Source organism: Cryptomeria japonica, chromosome 11 (assembly GCF_030272615.1).
Source record: "Cryptomeria japonica chromosome 11, Sugi_1.0, whole genome shotgun sequence".
NCBI lineage: Eukaryota > Viridiplantae > Streptophyta > Pinopsida > Cupressales > Cupressaceae > Cryptomeria > Cryptomeria japonica.
In genome coordinates this window covers 288,895,884-288,916,532 of record NC_081415.1, presented here as the reverse complement: position 1 = coordinate 288,916,532, position 20,649 = coordinate 288,895,884, and the positions used below count along the sequence as shown (strand labels likewise).

The 20,649-nt window shown below is 36.8% G+C and overlaps 1 protein-coding gene across 1 annotated transcript in view; it reads left to right on the top strand.

Annotated features, from left to right (window-relative positions):
* Nucleotides 1-20,649, top strand: part of LOC131060717 (uncharacterized) — a 98,624-nt gene that overhangs the window by 45,482 nt on the left and 32,493 nt on the right. The gene's annotated exons all lie outside the window — the stretch shown is intronic.

Sequence of the window (20,649 nt, the reverse complement as noted above, 5' to 3'; positions counted from 1 at the left end):
GTACATATTTAGTGAATGAATGGTATTAAGTAACTATTTCATTGAGATTAACGAACTGCCAGTTAAGGGGTAGTGGGTATGAGGGGATGTCACTTTTAAAAAGGTTGCAACCGAATAAAAGACACCACCTTTTGCATTCCTCTTGGAAGGTAGATAACCCAGGTCAGCATTGGAAGTAAAAGGACAGAGGGATATTGAATCAGATCAGCATCTACTCTTATCAAACAAAAGGCAGGAGTCAGCATTCAACAAAGGAATTGCATCAGATCAGGTCTACTTAACTTATAACAGCAGAGTGGAATTGAATAACCTACAAATAAGCTTTGTATTCTACAAGTATTCTGTATGCAATGGAATAATAGATTTGATACTCAACTTAATATATTTTGTATGTGTGATAATATGAAATGCTATTTTTATTAAATTACTTATAAACCCGACAAGTAATCATATAGAGGAGTGAAAGAAATACTAGGAGGGAGAGCAGATATGAGAACCCCTTCTGAGTAGGCCACCTCATGATGGATGACTGATGTGTCTGCCACATGTGGGCCGATGGAGTAATACATTCTGCCTTGGGCTTAGATAGGAGGGTTTCTGGGTGCCCTATTGCGCTTTCCTCTCCAACCTCTACTATAGTTGATTGTTGGAGAAGTTACAATCACAAGCAGGTGAATAAGGTGACACGAACAAGGAGGGCAGAGACAAGCACCCCCACTAGGTAGGCCACCCCATGATGGATGACTGATGTGTCTGCCACATGTGGGCCAAGGGGGTTATTAAATCCACACTTGGGCTTAGTGTGAGGGTTGCTTTGGGCAGTCTATCGATCTCCTTCATCCAACCCCTATTATGATTCAATACTAAAAATGAATATATATATATGTGTGTGTCTATGTGTGTGTGTGTGTGTGTATATATATAGATAGATAGAGATATATATCTACACACACACACATATATATGTATATATACATATGTGTGTGCGTGTGTGTACGTATATACATATACATACATATATATATGTGTGTGTGTGTATACACACACACACACATATATATATATATACATATAAATACACATATACATATATACATATATACATACACATATATATATGTATATATATATACATATATACATATATATATATTTATATGTTTGTTTGTGTGTGTGTATGTACACACACACAGAGACTTATATATATATATATATATATGTATGCTAAGTCATCGCGTTTGAGTTCAAGTTCGAATTCGCCAACAATAAAATTCGGCAAGGGGAAAAAATTCGAAATCGCTTAATATAAATTTGATTTTAAAAAAAATAGAAATAATATATCTAAAAAATATCAGAATAAACAAGAATAAATTTGTTTAATTTAATTTATATATTTTAATTTAAATTTGTCAATTTTTTATATATAAACAATTAAAAATTTGAATTAAATAATCTAAAATATTTAATTTTTAATATATCAAATGTTAAATTTGACAACTTTTATAATAAATGTTAATTAATATATCAACATTTATGTTAGATGTTTAATATGAGTTAACATTATCGGGCAACAACTTATAATAGATGTTTAATGTTCATATTAAACTTTTTTCGGGCAAATTAAAGTCTTTTTAATTTTAAAATTTATATTCTTCTCTCCGAACGATTCGCCGCTGCTCCTCTTGGAAAACCCTGCTCTCTCCGTTGCTTTTGGTGCTTCTAGCCATGCTTGTGCTACTTCATCGACCCCGTGCTACTTCAACCACTACTGGATTAATTGCTTTGCGGTCGTCTACAAACCTCTCTATTACGTGGCCCTTTTGCGGCCCTATACACGACCCTAATACCTCCCGACGACAAGGTATAGCGTCGACCTTACGCTGCCCTAATACCTCCCGACGGCAACAGTTAACTGACCATCCATCGACGGTAAGGCATAGCGTCGACCTTACGCGGCCCTAATACCTCCCGACGGCAACAGTTAACTGACCATCCACCGACGGCAAAAACCTCTATGTGATATCTTGTGAATTTTAAACGAATTTTTCCGAATTTCATACGTTGTTTATAAGTTTGCCGAATTTCGAACTTGAAGCTAAAAATTTGGTGAACGCGGTGACTTAGCATGTATGTATGTATATATGTACACACACACACACACACACACACACACACACACACATATATAGGGAAACTATAGTTGGAAACGTGAAGTTCCGATAGTTGATCTTTCTTGATTCTATATGTAACATGCCAACGGCACATCCACCCACCCCGCAATTAATCTAATACGGCCCCCCTTTCTATATTTTTTTATGGCCCCTACAATTCTATGGCCCAACACTATAGTTTTCTATGGGTACGCTTGCTAGTAGAAGCTAGAATAATATAATAATAATAGGGGCAGTTAATCAGGTTGCTAGAGTAACAATTATAGTTGGTGGGAGTTATAGTTCTACATGGGCCCTTACTATTCTAAGGCCCTACTATTTTATATATATATATATGTATTTATGTATGTATACATATATATATGTGTGTATATACATATATACATACATACATATATATATTTATATATTTATATATAAACATATGTAATATGTATACATATATACATACACACACACGTGTGTGTGTGTGTGTCTATTTGTATATGTATATATATACATCTTTTAGCATTGATGTGATGCTGATAAATAATATCTGGAGTTCATCATCTTGTGTTTTCTTCCTTCGTATTTGTTTCAAGAATAGGAAGACCTTGTGCACTTTTCCTAAAGTTTGTTTTCCAACTAGAGGGAGAAATGTTGTTGAGTGAACAGGATCATCTTTAACATTCAATGGTGCAAAAGACTACATTATTGTGGTGGGGGAGGTGTCATGCCCCCCCGCCTTAATAACATTTTCCACAGGATAAGTTCAGATGTAGATATTCAGAAAATCGTCTTATTGATAAGACTTAACAATTTTCTATGGTCCTAGACCAAAGAAATTATGTACCAGGTAGTAATTATCTCCATAAAGCAGAGCTGAAGGCAACAATTCTATTGCATCAAAGGTTAAGCATTCTAAATCTGCATTGATGCACAAACTGAAGTATCTACAGTGATCCATATATGATAACAATGCAGCGAATAGATTTACATATTATTAAGCATTAATGGGGTGTGATTACAGCAGCGGATATTAATTAAAAGGCAAAAAGACAACTTATTAAGAGTCACGAATTTTACAAGGGGTGGTAACCATGGAAAAGACATAACCATCCAGCATCGATTGGGAGATATATATACAACATATCGATCATTCCAAGGGGATAGCCATCTAGGAGAGCAAGGAAGAAAGCAATCGAAGAAGAAAAGAGATTCAGATCTGCAAAGCGAAAGGCATCAAATCAGAATATAACCTCACACCAGTGATCAGTTCAGATTAAAGTTGTTATTAAAATTGCAGGCAGTAGCATCATTATTCAGTTATGGTATGCATGGATAAATATATATGCTCAATACATATGCCCGGTAGATGAGGCAGTATAATGCACAATTCTCTACATATTAATTTATGATAATATAATATCACGAGTAATAATATGGAATTCTTAATAGCAACAATCAATCATGGCAAGGTGAGGAAGGGAATACAAGAAGGGGGAATAGCTATAGATTCCTCACAAGGCACACCACATCATATGAGACGGCGAAAGGCCACATGAAGCCAAGAAGGATGGGATATCCGCTCGTGGGCCTATGGTAGAGGATTGCTTTGGGCACCCTATAATACAATGAGGGGAAACAGTTACGAGGTCCTCTTCTAAGCATACCACCTCATGATGGTGACTGATAGTTCCATGAGGCCAAGGGGGTGTAAGGAGTACCTCGCCCTTGGGCTTCGAAGGGAACGATGTTCCGGACACCTTATTGTAGTTTTCCCCAAACCTCTACGATGGTCGACTTTTGGATTAAGGAACCCCAATCTTAGGGAGTAGAATAAAGGTGGCAAGAAGAGGTGAAACAACTATAGGATTCCTCACTAGGTACACCACCTCATATGGATGGCAAAGGGCCACATGAGGCCAAGAGAGATGGTATATCTGCTCTTGGGCCTAGGGTAGAAGATCATTTTAAGCACCCTATCTTGCCTCCTTATCCTTACTCTCCTATGATTGAATTCTATTAATGAATTAGATATATCTTATGATTTAATTAATGTTCCTAACCCTAGTAGGAAAGATCTATGCTTTTGATTTAAAATAATGTTTCTAGTTGAGAAGATCTATTTTATGGATTATGTTTCAATGATTACCTAACATGTTTGTAGGGTCTCAACCAGGTAAATAATATCACCAACTCTATTCTATTTCTTGTTTTACTTAGAATTGTGATTTGGGGCAAAAACTAGGGCATTTACAAAAGGGGACATTACAGGATGTTGCATGGTCCTCGTCTTCCTTCTAGGTGGAGTTTTTCCTCGCTTGGGGTTCGTTTCTTCTTATTCTTTTGGGGACTTTTTTGGACATGAGTGGCTCAATATATATTTGTTGGGACCTGTTGTCATTTTTGTGACACCCTTGGTCCCTCAGTGAGAACCAATAAGAGATATGTTCCATGGACCAGCGCTGCCCCAATTGATCAAGGAGAGAAGATTCATGAAGATTGAGGTGTTGCCTTGTCCGGAGGGTTGCTCCCTTGGTTTTTTTTTCTTCCCCGGAACTGCGGAACCCCGAGGTTCCGAGGTTCTTTGCCCTTGTCTCTCCCCTTCTTCCTTTTCCGAAACTCCGAAACCCCGAGGTTCCGAAGTTTTTTGCCTTAGCCGCTTTCCTTCCTTTTCCGAAACTCCAGAGCCCCAAGGTTCCGAAGTTCCCTTCCTTCCCTTAGCCTTTCTCTAGTTTCTCCGGAATTCCAGAACCCCAAGGTTCCGAAGTTCTTTCCCTAGCTTAGCCTCTCTTCTCCTTAGCCTTTCTCTCTTTTTTGCCCGGAACTCCGGAACCCCAAGGTTCCGAAGTTCCTTGTCCTTTTTCTCCTTCCCTCTTCGGAACTCCAAAACCCCGAGGTTTCGAAGTTCCTAGCCTTCCCTTCCTTCGCCTCTTCTCTTAAGTTTCTCCTTTGCCCGGAACTTCGGAACCTTGAGGTTCTGAAGTTCCCCTTCTCTCTTTAGCCCTTTTCCTCTCTATCCTGGAACTCCGGAACCCCGAGGTTTCGAAGTTCCTTTGAGCAGTTCCCCGGAACTCCGGAACCTCAAGGTTCCGAAGTTCTTTCCCCTTTTGCCTTCTCTCCCTAGTTCCCTCGGAACTCCGGAACCTCGAGGTTCCGTAGTTCCTTTCCTTCTCTTCCTCTCTCTATCCCGGAACTCCGGAACCCCGAGGTTCCGAAGTTCTTTCCTTAGCCTTTTTTGAAGTTCTCCGGAACTCCGGAACCTCGTGGTTCTGAAGTTCTTTCCTTAGCCTTTTTTGAAGTTCTCCGGAACTCCGGAACCCCGAGGTTCCGAAGTTCCTTGCTCCTTCCCTTGTCTTCCTCACTTCGGGAGTCCAAGCTTCCGAAGTCTCCGGACTTCCTTCCGACTGGTGACACTTCCGAATGGCATGATCGACACTCAAGGCTTTTAATGCTCCGACAACTTGATGACTTGTGCACCTTCTTTTGTGAAGCCACAGGGGTGCATTTAATGTTTTTGGCAGGATTTCCATCGATGGAGGTACCAGGCCATGCTTGTTATGGTGACTTATGTCATGTCTGCATACTCTGACTTTGGAAGGTCAGTCAATCCACCCTTCTCAGAGTTGCCTTTTGTGGGTATGGCTAGGTTGCTTGCATGTACAGAAGTCAAGTGCATGCACTTCCCTGCACTCCCAGACTGACATACAAGGGTCATGATCACCATTGTAACCCTTTTTTCTATATAAGGCTGTTAAGCCTCATTGTAAAGGGTTCTCTCCCTGCTGCCTTGAGCTTTCTTATGCTCTTCTCTTCTCTTGAAGACTTGTAATTTTTTGCATTTCTGCAACTGTAAGATTGGCCTTTGGCCTTATGATTAATTGAAAATCTCTATTCTTGCCTTCCTTCAACTTATGTATGATGTGTATGTGTTCTTACCTTCATTATAAGTGTGTGTTCGTGGTTTCCTTTCACATGTATGTTGTGTTAACTGGTTTTCAGAGTGTGACTTTGTGGGAATCCTCCTCCCCTATTAACACTTAGAAAATTCCACCCTCCACATATGCGTTTGGGTCACTCATGCAATTGAAGCTTGTGCATCTCTTAGGCTTTTCAGTTGATTCCTTGTGCCATTTTGTGTGGGGAGAGGAACTATCTCTTCTTGGTGCATCACCTCCTTTTATTTCAAGCAATTCTCTCTTCCCTTTACCTCAGCAAATTGTTAGGATAGGCTTAGGAGTTAGTTTTGAAGTGTTGAGTTGGTTCAACACCTGCACTTGGAGTGAGAAGGAAGCCGACCTTCTCCGGAGATTCAACCCCCTCGCGCAAGGTCCCACACTTCGAGGTTGTTTCCATGTTTCACAAGGTTGCTGAGTTGATAGCTTAGCAAGGGTGCAAGCTTTTGTGATAAGAGGACCCATTCCATTTTGATATATCCCCCTAAGCCACATTTATGGGTGGTGTTGGTGCATGCAAATTTTATTTGCATTTAATTTATTAATATATTGCACTAGCGTGCACCTCTTTCAAAGTTTCAAAACCTTGTGAGTACTTGCAAGGCGAGTTATAAAGCTTGCCAAGTAACTCGCAATAGAACTTGGTGGTAAGTTTTTGATAGAACACATAGTGATTTCAACCTGAAAGCTGATCGTTATGTGCACAAAAATTGTGCAACTTGTGGTTGCTAAGAAACTTGCTTGGCACTAAAAGAAAAATTGATTTCATTATTACATCTTTTGGCGATGTTCATATTTGGGTGTTTAGTGGAAGGAAATTTCGGTTGGATGATATTTTGGTAACTCCATTGTGGGGTTATTGTGGAAGAGCATTCTTCAAAACGTGATTTCATTTTTTTTAAGCTGCTATATTAACATGGGTTCCAAAATGACATTGCTATGAATTATAAATTCTTTGAATTGAATTTCAAGTTGTAGCTCGCCAATACCAAGATTCCATGACCACTTGAATAGAATGTTGAAAGCAAAAATTCTATGCCAACAATGCTTTGGACAATCTCTCAAAAAGGTAAATGATAAAAAAATGGTGAAGGTAGTTAGTCATATTTTTGTCAAGTTCAAGTTGAATTGTTCAACAATGAAATATATCATAGGTCGTTATTGGTCATTCCTATTCGATGCTAATGACCTATTAGCAAATTAAATCACATGAAATTAACAGCAATGAGCAATCACATAAATATAATGGTAGAAATATGAAGTGAAGTTTTTCCTCAAAATTATGAGTTCTTAGGAAGCTAACACCTGCTAGTCTAAAAAAGTAGAATGGTAAGAGAAGGAAGATCTTATCATTCTCACAGGCAGCATATGGTTGTTGCACCTTTTCTTCCTAGAATTTCATCAAGAGAGCCTGCATTATTGAGAAGGAAGATCAACAAATTAAATAAATATGCAGCATTTTTATTAAAGTTTAGGCTGCTAACTAGAGTGTTAGTGATTTTTTATCGTTTTCTCCCTTTTGATAGGGTTTATTTTTAGTTTTTCTTAATGGCTTCTACATAGAACTTGTGGCAAACCTAAGGACCCTTGTTGGAAACATGGGACAAAAGGGCCAACATAGGAGTGGTTATTTGTAACTATTGCATTAAGGATATGAGAGAAAGCATAAAGTGCCTTAAATATCACCTTGCATGGGTCTCTTGTTGAGATGTTACACCATGTGCAACAGTTGAAATATCCCTCCTTCCTTTATAGGAACATTGAAGTAGTTTTTTTCCCCATAGAGTTTTGTTTAATATTTTTGATTCAACTTAAACAAAATGAACATAGAACATTTCTAGCTTAACTCGACAAAAAAAACAAAGTATTTATTTCCTTTATACAATCTGAAAGAAATGTCAATATTGTATTTGACTTTTCTATTTGCAACTGTACTTAGAGATATTGAATTCAAGACTCTTAAGCAATAACTGTTCATACCATGCTGTCTATGGAAGTTGCTGCTGTCTGAAAATCAGCAGTTATTTGCCAGCGATTCCAAGAGTACACCAAATCTGATTTATGAAGCGCTAGCAGCCGTTTTTTAATTCTCCACAGGCTACGTCTCTGAAACTTCAAGCAGTGAACTAAAATGGTACCAAGAATCATTCACAACACCCAACAAAGCGATCAGAAGTAGATGTGGATGGAAATCTTCAGAAACAGCCATGCCATCTTCAAACCCTTGATACACAGAAACTGAAAACTTTGCCACAGTCTGAAAATTCAACCCTTTGTGCTTAGGGACTGGTGAGAAAATTCATCAGGAATAAATTCAGAATAGACGAGTTGCACTGGGGTTGCGTCCAGAGCAAAAAGCAACAGGGGTTCCGTCCTCAGTTGCCAAAATTCATTTTGCAGAGAGAAGTCGAGAACAATCAATGATCAATAATTATCCCTTGAAATCTCCATACCTTCATATATAAACTCTTTAACCCAAAAAGCCATCGACTGACTTCTTCCAATCCTTTGATTTGGTGACTTAGGCAATTAGTAATGTTTGCCTCTTATTAAATAAATCACCACCATGGACTACGGCTTAGGAAAGATTTAATTCATAACTTAAGTTGGTCCCTTTTTATGATATAAAGTGAATGATTAAGTGCCAATTATAATGACTTTAGCTTTTTTGGCTCATTTTTAATTATTCTCATCATTCCCTTTATCAATTATTTAATTCCAGCCTTGGGGATGCTGCAGGCCAGAATTTGACGTCCTGTGCCTAGTCATTTGCGAAGGGACATTACAACAGTTATTCCAAAGGTTGAGAAGGAGGTGAAAGCGTTCCTTGTTGCATTTGCACAAAGGAAAGCAAAGAAAAAGAGGATGGCAGAGGCAATGGCAGCTCAAACCCTAATTTTTAATGGTAGAGGCAATGGCATCTCTTATTCCATTGGACCATAGATATGAGAATTAGGCACTGTGGGCAATTGTAATTCCATTTTTTTTTTCCTCAAAAACTCGCTTGGTGCACAACCTTTTTGGAATTTACTAAATGGAATAGGGGATTGCATTATGAGGCAAAGTTGCCATGTGCAAAATTTTGGTACTACAACAATTTTTTGCTTAATGTTGCTTTGAGTCCTTATTGGGAGTTGGTAGGTAAGGGGTTAAAAGCTTTGAGCCATCATGAGTTAAGTGGTCCATTATTGTAGGATGAGGTCCAAAACATGTCAACTAGTAGGGAAATAAAAAACAAATTTTGAAAAGGAAAGGTTGCACCTTTTTATTTGATGGGTAGATGAATGGTAGGAATAGTATGCTTTTTAATTTTTTAGTGGCTTTAGGGAGACAATTAATTTTTATGAAGTTAGTTGATACTTCTAATGAAATAAAAAAGTAGTGCAACCCGTTTGATGAAGTGGTGATGGAGGTGGAAGTGGAAAATGTCATCCAGGTAGTGACCGACAATAAATTTGTGCATTTGGTAGCTTATAGATTTCTAGAGGCAAGGCACCCAAAGTTGGTTTGGAGACCTTGTGTTGTCCACTGTCTTTGCCTACTCCTTGAAGACAAAGGGAAATTAAGTTGTATAAAGATTGAGGCTGAAGATGTATGGAACGCCAAGGGTACTTTTACAACCACACATGGGTCATGAATCTCATGAGAGAACACACAAATGATGAGGAGCTTGTGCAATTAGGAGCCACATGACATGCTTTGGCCCTAATCTTCTCACTTGACAAAGTATAGAAGCTGTATTACTCAACTTTAAGTACATGTTTGTGAGCATTGAAAAGTTGAAGCTTTAATGAAAACTTTGCATTGACCACTGTTGCTCCAAATAGGATATTCAAATTCTCCCAAGTTGCCTTCAATGGTTTTGCCAAATCTACATGATGTAACTCAAAATCAGAGAGGGGAAGACCAATAATGGATTTGGATTTATCATCTCTGCTTTGCCATTCCTGTATTTGACTAGCATTTGTAGGAAGTGTCTCCTTTCCATTTATTCTCCCTATAGGTTCTTGTGCATCAATTGCATCTGGATTTTTACTTTCCAGGTGTGAAATTAGAAACAATAATATTTATCCAAAGGAATTTCGATCTTTAACAAATTAAAAAAGGCCAGTTTTTGAAATTGAAAACTTTAAAACCCTAACACATGCTTCCAAAAAATTGCCTTGAAATTCGCGCCTTATTTGACCATTGGAAAAAACCCTAGTTGTTGGTTTTGAGTAGAAACGAAGGGCCTGAATTTAACCTTGCATGAACCCACCTGCAATTTTCAGTCACTGAAAAAAATATTCCTAAAATCTTGGCATAGAAAATCTCTGGACTAATGGCCACTAAAACAAATAGGGTGTAGCATTAATTCTGGTAGAATATAATGACAATTTTTGCAAAAAAATCTGAGACCCCTAGTTGGGAGCAGAAAAATGGTTTTGCAAATCGCAATTATTGCGTATGAAAAACCACGTGAAATTTTTGGACATGATTTTTTAGGTAAATCCCATTACGATTTTGATTGCTGCAATTTTTTTTTTCTTGCAAATTAAAATGGTGTTGTCAGAAAACCTAGCCATTTGTGTGACCTATTGAAAGAAAACACATAAAAAATCTTGTATGATTTGTGTAATGTCCCCTATTAGGAGATAGCCTATTTTCCGATAATTAAACACATCTCACCATACTTATTATATTTTATTATGCATTTGTTAGCTCCAGGGAACAATTAGCATACATCATACAAGGGATAATCAACATAGCCAGGTCTAATCCCTAATCCATCCTAATGATCAATCTTATTGGAGATTTGGAAGTATCTTAGTTAGGGCACCAAAAAATCATCCTCCACAAGCAGTGCCTTTGTATGATGTAACATATGCCCATTCCACCACAGCCCTTATCCATTGCCTTTGTATGGTGTAGCACATGTCCATTCCACTGCAGGTCTTATCTACCTTGCGAGGCATTAATACCGCCTTTCCCTAAAAATTCCCACATTCAATCCTTCTTAGGGGTAATAGGAAAGATTAAAGATTAGGCTACCGTATAACAATGTATCCTTAGTCAGGCTGGTTATAATAATCAGACGGAGTATATATATACATACAAGGCATCCTATATTATGGCACATTCCTATACCTTTATATATTAAACAATCATAAGCGATAACATAATATGTATTATCAATGAACTGATAGGACTAACATCCATTATGTTATATCAAGCATTCATAAACAACACAGCAAGTATTCATTAACTATGCATAGGGAACACATCCCACATACCACAGTATATGATTGAATCTGCTGTGTATTCTTATTAATTATTTATGCCCTTTGGAAAGACATACACCCTTTCACCATTAGCACCCTTTGAAAGAGTGCAACTCTTCATTATTTCTGCCCTTTGAAAGGGACACAACCTTTCACAATCAGTTCTGCACTTCTATTTAAATCAGATCTGCAATTCTGATTCCCAAATTATCCCCCTCAAATGAAGTTCTCTTCTCCCTTTATATCTCATGTTTGAGGGAGTCACAACTTTTCATTTCATGTCTTTTAACTATTCATTAACCTACGTTACCCTGAGTTTCCGGGACGGGGACGGCAGGGGACGACGGGACGCGATTTCGGGACGACAAATTTTTTTGCCAAATTTGGGGATGGCGGGGGATGGCAAAGGGGACGGCTATATAAAATATAGGAAAAATTTAAAATATATAGGAAAATTTCAAAATTCTAAATGTTCATATGAAAACATGGATAAAGCATGCATACATACATTATATTCATATGAAAACATTAAAACATGGATATAGCATGTGTATGATACTATGAAAAGTTGAAAACATTTTAGAATGTAAATTCCGAACATACAACATTGTTAATACTCAATAGACAATATGCAATTATGCATTCATAAATCAGAATTTCTATTCATTCACATTGTCAATATGCATATCATAATAGATATTAAAGAAATAACATACAAAATGTCAAAACAAAGAGGTTAAATTTTCCCTACTTCTATCGACGTAGTTTCCCCCCATATTTTTCAACGGGGGTTTGGGGGCAGCGCCCCAAGGTGGGGTCAAGGGGCAGCGCGGGGTCGAGGGGCAGGGCCCCGCGAGGTCAAAAAAACTTATTCTTTAATAAAGGCGTTGGGTGTTATTTTTCTATTGACTCGCTGAGTTTGGCAATTTTTGGGCGATTTTCTAATCTCTGTGTCAAAATGCCCAAAGGCTACACTGCTGCCATATAGTTTCATTGTCAAAATTATGAATTAAATTAATAAATTTAAAATTTAATTAATGTTATCTTTTATTTTTTTTAATTTTTAATAACAATTTGAATTAATAAGGGGCCTATATTAGAAAATTTAAAAAAAAAATTGAAAATACAACTTTTAAAATTTTTTTTAATATTTTTTAATGGCCTTAGATATGGGGGACGTCTGGCCGTCCCTGAGACGGATTGGGGACGTCCCAGCCGTCCCTAGCCGTCCCCGGGATGTATGGACGTCCCCCAGAGCTAGGGCAGGCGTCCCCCCGTTTCGGGGACGTCCCCTCAAAATGCAGGACAATTTGGGGAAGGGGGGAAATGTCCCCTGGGTTTTCAGGTCGGGGGCGCGTCCCCGGGTAACACTGTCATTAACTTAATAAAATTTTAATTACATTTAATTATATTCTTATATATTTTAATTTACTTTTTAATATTTCAATTTTATTATTATTAAATTCTATTTCAAAGTGGGGACATTACAATCTGCTTGTGATTTTGAACAAAATTGATCATGGTTTTCCTGGGTAAAAGTAGCATGATTTTTTGGAATAACAGGTCTGTGATTTGCAGATAACACCTGCACCACTCCTTAAAAAATAAGATACAATTTCTGTCGTCATAAACTCGAGATTCTAACATGCAAAAACTCTAATGATGAGTTCATGAAGAGGAAGCTGCAATTTTGCTGATGAACCTGGTTGCAAATCATTCTGTTGAAACCCTCATAAATAAATCACCTTTTCACGTGATTCCCTGCTCTGATACCATACTGCAAACATTAAGAGAAGACAATATTTTTAATATAGTATTAATTAATAGGATGCCAATAACGAAGATGTTTCCTTATATAAAGATTGGAGAATGAAACCACCCAAATGGATAAAGTTATGAACATTACATGAATCACTTGAAGCTAAAAAGTGAAATAGAAAAAAAATTGTTACTCCAAATTTCTGGGATGGGGATGGGGATGGTAGGGGACAGAGGGATGCAATTTGAAAACAGGGACTGGAAGGAGGCTATTTTTTAGGGGACAACTATTCAAAAGGTAGGGAAAATTTAGAAAATATACGAGTTTCAAATATTCATATGATAGCATTGATAAAGCAATCATCATATACATCATAGAATCTTAACAAATTATATTAGAGTTCAATTGATATTTTCAGTTCATGGAAAGCGACAAACAAATGAAGTTGTAATAAAATTTAAAAATTTAATTGCATTCATTGACAATGTGCATAAACTCAAAATGTTCAAAGGCTGCAAGTGTCAACTACAAAATGATAAAAATATAGAAAGTGCATTTGTCCTTAATCAACATCCCTTAACACTCCATCAAAATCGGAGTCTGAGTCACTACCACTAGGAAAGAGCAACCAATAGTTGTGCAGGCTAAACTTCATCAACATGTAGTAGTTACATGGAATATTGTAAGACCTCTTTTTTTCTAGAAATGTAAAATAGACACACATCTATCTGCAACTAAGGTTTGGAAGTGTGACTCATCATGCAACTTGTCAAAACTGCATGTCTAGTGTCCTAAAAATGACTCTTTGAAGATTTGACCAAAACTTAATGTAAATGTCCCTACTAGTTGAACAAAAAATAATCGTTTGTTTTTAGTAGAATGTCATATTTTTATTTAAAATATAGCTAACATGCAACCTAAATGGATCAAACACCTATTGGTAAGCATAAAATTTTGTCATCTCTAACTTTTATATCCAATATTAATGGACCAATAATTGAACCGAAAAATCTATTTGTTGTGATGAAAGCAACACGTTATTATTTTGAATGCAACTTATAACCAAGACAAATAGACCAATAGTTGAACAGTCAAACTTTTTCATAATTCTTCACATTTAATGGTAAATTACAAGATATTTATTGTGCTTACCTTTTATATATGTGATGGGACAAATTCTTAATCTAGCTCTCTCCATCCTGCCTCTGGTCTACTGAATGTTGGGCCATGAAGACTCACAATGGGTAGCCACTATGCTCTAAGTTTGTTAGACTTTTCAATATACATTTTCACGAGGGCCTTCATGAAGCCTTCTTTCACCTCCTAATAATCAGATGGAAGCACTTTCCAGGTCTTGCCGTATACCATTTGGGATTTAGAGCATAGGCAGCCATATGAAGTGGGGTGTTCATAGTGTCCTAGTGCCACATCACAATGTGCCTAATGTGTTCATCATAAACCCCCAAATTTGGTTCCCTGCTATGAATTGCTTGCTTCATTTGTCCAAGCATGCTATTAAATGTCTCATAAATCTCTCCAAGACTAGGAGAGTTTGGATCAGCATATCTTATGACCTGCGCTATAGGTGAGATAATGGAGCAAATATATCTGCAAATAATGAAAATAATCTAGTAAATTTACAAGTTATAAAACAATAAAAAATATAAAATCAGAAATTTAATAATAAAATCATCAATATATATTCATTTAATATCAATCATAAATGAAAACCATAAATTTATTACTAAAATCAGCAATGTATTAGTTAACAATAAAATCAGACACGTTTTTCCCCCACTCTATTTTTTGAATGTCTTTCAGTATGTTGTTCAATGCATGAACACAACGTGGAGTCCAAAAATTGTGCTTGTAAGCATGCTCCACCATTAAGCCAACTAATTTGCATTCATGGGCTGAATCAGTCACTACTTTTAAAATATTAGAGGGTCCAACCTTTTCTGACATTCTTCAAAATCTGAAATTGAAGCTTGCATCTTTCCTCGTCCTGAACAATCAATAGCTCTAAGAGAATAAGAGTTTGCTGAACATGTGACAATAACATTGATGAGTGGCCAATGCCAACTATCAGTCCAACCATCCATAATGATAGAGCAACCATCCCCCATCCAAACTTGTCTCAACTCTTCCATCATTATACTCACCTTGGAATACTACTTATCAAAGAGGGAGGTGCATAGCTTATAATCTTTAGTGGGCAACATATGAAGGACCAACATCAAGTGCATCTTAGAACATTTGTATAAAATCGCAAAGCGCGCCTCATGAAATGGTATGACAATGTACTGAAAAACTTTGCTATAAGATTTATCAGCTACATCGCGTAATTGCATTTTAAACATGCCTGCAACACTAGTGGACCTTTTCTTTCCTCCTAGACTCTTAGGCTTAACACTCCTAGATTCAGTAGTAGTAATACTAGACAATGACCCACTAGGCTGCAAAGACTCCTTTGTAATTCCTTTTTTTTTGGCTTCACCAACCTTCTTAGCTAATGCTATGTCTTTGTTTGCTTTTACCCCTTGACAAGGTATGCCTAAAAGATGGTAGTAAACTCTTCTGTAGCTGCCCCTACAGTTCTCCTTGCATGCTTGTTCAATTTCAATTTCTTTATCCTCAGTACTCCACGGTTGCTACTGCTCATTGTTTTAGTTTTTTGGTTGAAATGTAAATGATAGCTGCAAGTGCAAACATAGAACACAGAAAAAAAAGTGTGTTTGAAATTTCGACAAAAACAGAAAAAAAAAATGCTAAAGAATTTGTAAAATTAAACAAAAAATAATAAACTTTGTCAAATGATGGAGACTTGGTCTTCTTTTACCCTTTGTTCTGTTCTCTTTCCTTCTTTCACTTGGTTTCTCACGCTGTGATCTTCTTGCTTCAGCTCTTCACAATTTGCAAAATGTTACAAATGAGCTATTTTTTTTGTTTTGAATGTTATAATGTTGCTTTTAGGTTTAGGTTTTTTTGCAAATTGTGAGCCCCCAGACCAGTTTTTATTTATTATTTTTGTGTTTATTTTAAAGTAACTGTAAAGTGGCTGGGCCCCAAGGGACAACTAGCTATCCTTGGGATGGTTGAAGGACACCTTAACATCCCTTGGCTGTCTTGGGGATGGCTAATTGTCCTCTGATATTTCTGGGTATCCATAGGCAGTACTGGGTAATATAGAGAAAAAAACATAAGTAAAACGTGCCACTAAGGTGACTTTATTACAATTGTAACTCTTATCTTCTAATAGTCTAATATTATTCTAATAATAAAGTGTCGCCTATTATATGAACCCCATGTTTTTCTTTCTGCTCTTCATTCAAAGCAGATTTAGAGGTTAAGTAGATATAGTAGTTATACTTGGCCTCAACATTATTTAGTGGTTGGTTCTTGATGACAATCATCTAAACCTCATACGTGATGAGATACAAGGTTATAAGAGGGTGGACGAGACGTGATGAGATACAAGGTTATAAGAGGGTGGACGAGGCGTTATTTTCATTAACTTTATGCATTCGTAGGAGAGCCACCTTGCAATTAGGTAAAAGAACATGTATGTTTAATTTTAGTTTTCTGTTTATTTTAACTTATAATTTTACTAAAAATCTTTACAAAGTTATAAATGTTATGCTTGAGTTGGTGCATAGAGTTGTAGGTTTCCAAATCCTTAAAACCAAGTCATTCTCAGAGGAGTAGGGGTGTCAAACCCAAAGAAACAAACTTGTAACTTATGATGAGGCAGGGCAACTTTGGACCAATTTGCTAAGGTGGGCAAGACCTTCACCTTTGGGCTCAAGAAGACCCAGGAGGCTTCCTTAGAGGTATCTTGAATACGATTAAGCACAATTGAAGATAGATAGATGGATATATTGCTGTAGTAGTATATGGTGTACGTTTGACCCCAAAAGATGTCACCAGGCCAATGATTAACGTACCTACAATCTTTGTTAACTTGATAAGCACATCATTCAATAAAATAGGATGTGGGTATGCACAACATGGCTCTCTAGGATGATAACAATTTAAGGATCGCTGAGGACTTTATCTGTTATAATTTTGAATCACAAATTGTATACAAACTCCTTCCTACTCCTAATCAGCAGTGAATGATGTTTTCAATTTAGATGCATGGTGGATCATTTTTTCTAAGACTAGTGTCTAATCCATTGGGTTATACACTCACAACACACCATCAAAGGCAACATAAAGAAATCAAAGGACTATGAGCTGTGCACACACCACAAATATGATACAAATATTTGAACATACTTAGGGATCCATCCCCAGACTGTAGAAATCCATATGCAATAAACAAATGACCATAATAATGCTTGCAATGTCTTACATTTTTTGACATCCATCATATATCTATTACATTCATATCAATATATGTAATAAGAGGAAACTCTAAGCTAGAATTTTCCTGAAGATCTACAAATGGATTCATGGAGACATTTAGGTACATAAATCATTTAGAATACTAGATTAGCCTTCTTGTGATTTACAACATATGTTGCTTTTATGGTGATGGATTTGCAGGAGTTGAAACCCTAGAAGCTCCTTTGCACTTGCAATCATGTGGAAATAAAAAATGATTTTGGAAAACGTATTGGCATATGTAATGCTTTGTTGGTTGTTGTATCGCTTTAGAGTCAAGGAGGAAGAATAGGTTGTGAATGTGGCATGTAAGGCAAGCTTGGACCTCACAAAACTTATTGAATGAGCGATTTGGAACAGGTGTGAGGACCATCAGGAGCTAGAACTCAACCATTGTATTAATGACAGCTTGGGTCATCTTCATCCTTCATCATTGAAAGCATAGCTGGCAGACTCAAACTTAGTAAAAACTCTACAACTTAAAAAATTGCTCAAATTAGAAACACAATTTTTTTTGCAAAATTCAATGACAAGATGTATTTAATGAGTCCATGAGTACAAAAGTGTTTTCCATTAAATAAGATTGATTTGAATATAAATTGAGTACAAAATTGCATCATCATGCGGAATCTTGATGGTTGATATAACAGATAGCTGACTACTATTATGAATTTATGATGACTGTCTTTGAAAATCACCGTCATAATTCATCAATGACATACTACAAAATGAAATTACAACATTTTACATCTTCCTCTTCCCTAATCTTGTTGGGAATTAGTGTTCACATAGGTTGCATATTTGTTAAGGCTGTTTAATAAATTATTATAATAGTGGCATGTATTGAGTTGTTAAAACAAACTCAATAATTATAGGAGAGTTGTTATGGGAGTTTCCTATAATGTAGGAGATTAAAACTCTTATATATTTGTGTTGTATTTGAATGAAATATGCAGCAGCAACATGTATTATCTCTTTATTTATTTATTATTGCTTCAGTTGTCTCTACCCATATTTCTAATATGGTATCAAAGCTAAATCTCCTTTTGATGATATAAATTTATAAAAGGCAGCATGTTTGAAAATGAATACAGACAAATTATAATTTTTTATTATGCAAGTCTGTATTTGTTACTGTTCATCGCTTGAAGAATCTCTAGGACATGTGACTCTCTCAAAGTCCAAGGCCAATCTATTCTCTTATGGACTTTAGATAGCTGTATTCAACAAGTTCATACATAATATATCCAAAGGGATTTTTGAAATATCTCCCCTTTCTCTTACCATGGACGTAATTGTGCTTGGCGCTGCATCGAGAGCTGGTTTATGGCTTTCGTGGAGGCATTGAAACTGGTCGTTGCCATTTATGGGAGTGGCCTGAAGCCTGCAACAAGACATTTGAAGCTGGAAGAGAACGCGAGAAGGTTGGGAGTGGTTCCTATAGTTAGTGTGAACCCTTGGAGGCTTCTAGGCGAGCTCAAGGCTTGGAATGGAAATTGGGGATGAGAAAATGTTGTTATCAATCCATTGAATGAGCTGGACATATGATTATATGTGTTGGAGAAGATAAACGCTTGCAGTGTGAGAAGATTTGTGTGGTGGTTGTGCTTGTACTATTCAAGAGTTTTAAGTGTTGCAGATGGACAGATCAACGCCCTTACACTCTTGATTGAAGGCCAAGTACAGTTCTCGGCTGATGCAAAATATATTGGTGGACATTTGAAGTCTTAAGCAGCCTCTGTGACAAGCATATTTTGGTAGCCACAACTTGCACGTGTTGATCAGGCATTGATTTGTTTTGATGTAGGCTCACTGCATTCATCTTGGTTAGCACATTTCCTATTAGATGTAGGAAAATGGATTGTTTGTTTTGGTAATTTCTGTGTAAAGAACAGAAGAAATCCTCATTGAATATCATCATGGTGAATGTTAGTTGCATGAATGGCTCAAAATATATTATTAGGAGATATTTTGTATCATAGGCAAGTTGTATTATCTTGTTGAGAAAGGTGTCATTGTTTTAATTGTAATTGGATGCGTTATCGCTTGTACGCGATGTCCATTTTAAGGGGGGGGTCAAATAGTATTTCTTTAAATGGAGAAAAATAGTGTATTGATAGAAAAATTCGAGGGTTCAGAATTTCATACATGGCAAATTAAATTGCAGTTGATCCTTATTGAAAAGGATCCATCAGATGTGGTAAGTGGAGCAACAACAAGGCCAACTGATCCTAATGAAAATGCAAAGTGGACTGTGAAGGATCAAAGAGCAATTGCTTAGATAGGTCTTGCACTTTCAGATGCATACATTCACCACATTGACATATCAAAAACCTTAAATGAAGTATCGGATAATTTGATTGCTTTGTTTGGATCAAAAGCATTGAGTGCAAAGATGGGTTTAAAGCAGAAATTGTTCGGGCTGAAAATGATGGAAGGTGACAACATTGTACAACATATCAGTAAGTTTCGCTCTCTATTGAAACAACTAGCTGGTATAGATGCTAATGTAAATGATGGTGATTCAAAGGCTATTCTGCTAAATAGCATGCCTCTTAGTTATGGAAATATTGTTTTCAAATTAAAAAAAGTAGATGCTATAATATCAACTTTGATTGATGGAGCAAAGAAAACTGACTCAACCATAGAGGAAACTGCATTGTATGGGAAAAATAGGTCTAACAATTTCTCCAAATCTAGTTGTTCTACACCAAAGGGAAATATTTTCTTCAAAAATAGAGTTTTGTGCTACTATTGCAAGAAGAAGGGACGCATTGTCATGAATTGCACTTAGTGTGCCAAGGATCTTCTTGATGGCAAGCTAAAAACAGATAAGGCATTGGCTGCAGATGATGATGAAGAGTGCCTTCATGGGGTGGCTACTGAAGACCCTCCACATGAAGACAGTGAGGAGGAATATGCTCTCTAGATCAAATCAATTGGAGGATGGAGGCACTGGATGCTGGAGGACAATCAATGACCTCTCGTCAGTCACTAGTGACGAGGTTGTGGAATTGCATTAGTGACAAAACTATTTGTGTTAAAATGACTAAAGCCAAGATCGGTTTCCAGGTGGCAGCGGCAACCGTCTCATATTATTTGTGATCAAAGTGGCAGTGATCTATAATGGTGGT